This window comes from Lactuca virosa, chromosome 4, assembly GCF_052849685.1.
Source record: "Lactuca virosa cultivar CGN04683 chromosome 4, Lactuca_virosa_CGN04683_v6, whole genome shotgun sequence".
Classification (NCBI taxonomy): domain Eukaryota; kingdom Viridiplantae; phylum Streptophyta; class Magnoliopsida; order Asterales; family Asteraceae; genus Lactuca; species Lactuca virosa.
The window spans coordinates 240,338,362-240,344,018 of record NC_136429.1 but is presented as its reverse complement, the minus strand read 5'-3'; the positions used below and the strand labels follow the sequence as shown (position 1 = coordinate 240,344,018).

Genomic DNA, 5,657 nt, shown 5'->3' with positions numbered 1-5,657 from the left:
ATAGAATGTGTCACAAATTGAATTTCGGGACGAAATTCTTTCAACCGGGGGAGACTGTGACAACCGTCAAAATTCGAGTTAGTTATAGATTTGATAAACTTAGTTGCACATATAGGCACAACACATATTAAACTTAGTAATTAGAAGCTAAGTTATAACCTACTAGAAACTTGGAAACAGATAGAAACAATGGATGGTGTACTTAGATTTCACCTTGATATGTGAATTCTACATCTACTAAGCTGTAGTGACTATCCATATTTGGATCACTCTTTGACTCGAACAACATTTCATGAATCATATACACACATCATGCACTTGACCTAGAAGTAGAAGTTAGTTCAAAGTCTCATAGAAACTTAAGTCAAATTTGAAGACTAGGACTAGTATACTTGATTCCTCAATTTCGCTTGAATCTCGGAATCACTACATAGAATGCCAATAAACCGATAAAAATAAATTACAAACATTATTTATAACTATAAAAGAGTTATAATACCATAAGATAATTTAAAGTCTCAAATATTCTATTTATTTTGATATTCAAAGTTTATTAAACTCCAAAACCCTAAAAGCCCTAAAAACTCATATTTATAAACTTTAACCTTAAAAATCCTATAAAAACAATTATGAACCTTATAATATTATCTTATCATAATAATTATTATGAAATAAAATTCAATGAAAAATAAAGATTTAGTTATTAACATTTACCCTTGATTTATAAGTCAAAAATCAAGAGTTTTATGCATAAAAACTAGGTTAAGGTGCACATTTTATAAAAAGTTGGATATTTTTATAAAAGATTTGAATTTTTATAAAAGAAACAAGAGAGAGAGAGAGCTTCTCCTCCCCTAAAATCGGATCCCTCTCTCCCCATATCTCTCTCACACTCTCATTCTCCAACACACACACATCTCTCTTCTTTCTCTCTCTAGAAAACTCTCTCTACCTTCTCTCTACTTTTTCTCTCCAAACACCACTCCATTCTCTCTTCCTCCCTCTAAGAACCAAGAAATTTTCCAGAAAACAAACCCAAGAACACTCCTCAAACTCGAAATCTTCATCATCTTGTGGTATTCTTGAAGGTAAGATCGATTTCTACTTCACTTTTCCTTCAAGTTTTGCTCTTTTTCTTACACTTTCTCCTTCTTCATCTTCTTAAAACTTGTTTTCTTTTTGTTAAAATGGTTTTTACAACATGATGGATGTGTTTTAACACCATGCATGTATGATAAACAAGGTTGCATGTTCATGATCTTAGTGCAAAAATCGATTTTAAGGATTAAAACATCAAACTCAAGTTAAGAGTTTTTGAGAAACAAAATTTTGTTCATAAATGCGTACTCAGTCAGAGGGATTTTGCGAGTTGGGCCGAGGGTTTGGGTCTCCTGTTGGGCTTGGGTTTATGAGCTCTTGTTGGGCCTTCTGAGAGCAAGTGTCTTGGACTTGGAAAAGATTATTGGGCTTAGGGAAGGCCCATGAAAGGGTTGGGTCCAATTGGGAAAACTGGGCCATAAATGGGTCATGAAGGATTATTTGGTTTTGGGCCTTTTAGATTATGGATTTGGGCCTTAGTTTTGGGTTAAACTAGGACAGGGGTAAAATGGTCATTTTACCCCAAATATGGATTATTGGATATAATTTAGAACCCAAGTGTAAATTGGGTGTTATTTTTGTATTGATAACTCGGGGAGTTGTAGGACCAGCAGCCAGGGATTATTCGTTTCATTCAGCATTTTGAGGTGAGTTTCCTCACCAAGTATAACGGGTCGAAGGTACCAATGCCGACCCATGATACGATATGTTAGTATACTTGTTGTCTATGTGATACTTGTATGTGCTTGTGTATGTATGCTCATTGGCCGGGGCCCGTTATTCGAGTGTGGGTGGGCCCGTTATGCGAGTGTGGACGGGGCCTGTATCTCATTGGGCGGGGACCGTGATGTGAGTGTGGGCGGGGCCCGTTATATGTTATGTATGGTATGTGGTATCTTGGGGACTCACTAAGCTTTGTGCTTACGGTTTTTAGTTATGTTTCAGGTACTTCCGGTTCCAAGGGGAAGAGTTCGAGTTGACTAAATCGCACACACCATATGGATTCTGTTTATGGGACACACTCTGATTTTTTTTATGATGTTTGACATACTTATTTTATTGGGTTGTATAAATAATGTTTTGGAATACTGTTTTTACTTAAATCAAAAAATAAAATTTTTAGGTCATATTTTTGTGGTGTTTCACCATATAACCATATTGCACGGAGAGTTCATTTCGAGGGCTTAATTTGATTTGATCCAAGTGAATTCAAATCAATTTTGATTTTTAAAACATGAGTCTGTATATTATAAATGATTAAAAAACATACGTTATATATATATATATATATATATATATATATATATATATATATATATATATATATATATATATATATATAAACAAATTGTTATTCATTATTTTGATTATTTGATTTTAATTTATTTACAAAAACTAATCTTAAATTCAAAATGATAAATCCAATATTTTATTAAAAACAAATATAAAATTGGAATATTCGAATCACATACTCCAATGATTAAATGGTTATTATTACTGTAGCCCAACTAACTTTAGTATATTGGTGTAAATGGTCCATCGTGACTATTTTTTGCATTTAAAGGATACGAACTTGTATTTTTAGGTTTTAAAGGTCCTTTTAGAAAATTTGAAGGGGTCACCCAGTGACACCCATGATAATCAGCAGGTTTAGATGTCAACTCAATTGTCACGTGTAACACGGGTTATCTACAGAAAAGTCTCAAATGTTTTTCAAAAGTTTTAATAAAGTCCTCAAAGTTTTTTTTTGAACAAAAAAGTCCCAATATTTTGATTTTTTGTCCTTTTTTATATTTGAACAGCAATTGATAGATTATATGATTTTTTCAAAATATTGGGACTTTTCTATTAAAAAAAAAACTTTTAGGACTTTATTGAAACTTTTGAAAAAAGTTTGGGACTTTTCTGTAGATAACCCCGTGTACCACCTAACGTCTGCTTGAATTTACCCTACAAAATATTGGGATCTAATGACGAATCCTGAATAGCTGATTTTGGGTTGGATTTTGCTAAAAATGGAATTGTGTTTGTTTTTAGAGTTCCGGGTTAAAGCCTCAGTTGTTGGTTCAGATGCTGAAGATGGGAAAATGACGATCACTAAAGACAAAAACTGGTGGAAGATCGATTTCTCCGGCGAAAAAACGATAATAAGAAAATGATCGTTGTTTGTCACTTCTTCCCAATTAGTTACTGCATCTCTGACTGCGCATATTTCATTGTTCTTTCACGATCTCGAACAGCTAGCGGCGGAGTTAAGAGTGGATATCATATATTCAGTGGCAAAAACTGGTGGCCATTTAAGATTCTTACAGGAAGAAGGTCGAAGATGAGCACCAGATGAATTTATTACTATTTCTTTTTCAATTTTGAGTATTATTTGATCTTAACGTTTACCTTTCTGTAAAAAAAATTAAAAAAGAAAAGGCATACCCCCATAAGATTTTTACAAGTAGAAGGTCGAAGATGAACACCATAAGAAAAACTTCATGACTTGCAGGTTTTCCGAAGAGAGATGAGAGTGTTTATGATGTTTTTGGCGCCAAACATAGTTCCACCAGTGATCTCCGCCAGCCAAGGTATGTCTAGATTCCAAAAAAAAAAAAAAAAAAACTTGTTAAATCATAAATCATGGTGAATCTGGAATCAATTCAATAGGTATGGTTGTTGGAAGAGATCTATTGGGGAAGAACAGCAATGTGATCTCTGTAATTGGCGATGGCGCCATGACAGCTGGACAAGCATACAAAGCCATGAACAATGCAAGATTCCTCGATTCAAATCTGATCGTCATGTTAAACGACAACAAACAAGTCTCTTTACCCACAACCACATTAGATAGACTTGCAACTCCCGTCGAAGCTCTGAGTAGAACTTTAGCTAAACTCCAAGCAAGTCCTAAATTTCGTAAACTTCGTGAAGCTGCAAAGGTGATTGATTGACTGGTCGATTAAATTTCGCCATTAATCGATCGATTGATTCTGCAATTTAGTAAGGACACTCGAATATAAAATTCTTAATATGTGAACATAGTATCACGAAGCATATCGGACCTCAAGCCCATGAAGTTGCAGCGAATGTGGATGAGTATGCGAGGGGAATGATTAATGCTAGTGGGTCGACATTATTTGAGGAGCTCAGGTTATACTATATTGGTCCAGTGGATGGCCACAACGTTGAAGATCTAATCATCGTTTTTGAAAAAAGTGAAGTCAATGCCTGCAGCACCTGACATATACTTAATTCTTATAACATGTACTTAATTCTTATAACTTGTTAAAAAAGTCATGTTATCAAGGATACCGGTAATAACAAGTCTTGGGCCTTTTTTGGCAGGTAAAAATAGACTTTATGCCTTTAAACTACCAAAAAAAGTTATGGGGCCATTTAAACCAATATATTAAAGTTTGTTGAACTATAATGACAATAACCCATGATTAAATAATCGAGTTATCGAACAATTTGTTTTATCGATGGTTGGCCAACATATTTGTAGACATGATTTTAATTCTAATCCACTAATAAGAATTCAGTCATTTGACGATAAAGATAGCCGATACAAGAACAAGATCGATATGTATTATTGCAAATTAGAAACTTGTGATGGTATTATTAAAAACATAGGGACCATTTGTGATTAGATTAACGAAAGGATGGCATGCACGGACCATAATAGACATCGAAAATTATATAATTGTCCACCAAGAGCACGACGGGATTAAAAATAATATGAAATCTCTAACATCATAGATGGGGACCCTAATAGACAACATAAGTAATCATAATCCCCGTAACAATGTTTTTCTAAACAAATCTATCATCAAATTTGTACTTTTTTATTTGACAAATGAGACTGAATAAGGACCACGCGCCAATCAAATAACGAATCAAGTCATATATCCACATCAACACTTATTAGCTTTAACTAAAAACAACATTATTCAACGTTGAGCAATAAAAGGTACATTCATGTAGCTTCTAAGTGACTCATGTGGTACCAAATAAGTTCTATTTATTTTTTTCCCAGATGGACCACTGCTAAAATTGATGTTCTTCCATATATGTACTTTTGTAATCCAAAATCAGGATACAATATTTTAAACATGTTTTGTATCAAATACCATATATATATATATATATATATATATATATATATATATATATATATATATATATATATATATATATATATATATATATATATATATATATATATATAAGTTCAATTGAGAAAATAAAAAAAATGTTAGAGAATTGAGAAATTATTGTCAGGCAATCATTTATTTTTGCCACAAAACCCCCCAGCGGAAAGGAGAAATGAATACATGTTTCTCTTTTCCAACAAAACATATTTCTTTAAAGTATGATAATCATTAACTTAATATATATAAAAACATAGTTTTTTTTTGTTTTTTTTTAATTTCTAAGGAGTTATTTTTATCGAAAAATGATTTTAAATATATCAAATTTCATACATTTTATTATTCTTTATAATATACATCCATATTAATATAGTTTTAAGATAAACTAAAATTTTTATTTTTTTTATGGTTTCTGCTCTC

General features: G+C 32.4%; 1 pseudogene; it reads left to right on the top strand.

Moving 5' to 3' along the window:
- Nucleotides 1–3,113: 3,113 nt before the first annotated feature.
- Nucleotides 3,114–4,327, top strand: LOC145105744 (1-deoxy-D-xylulose-5-phosphate synthase 2, chloroplastic-like; annotated as a pseudogene).
- Nucleotides 4,328–5,657: the final 1,330 nt, after the last annotated feature.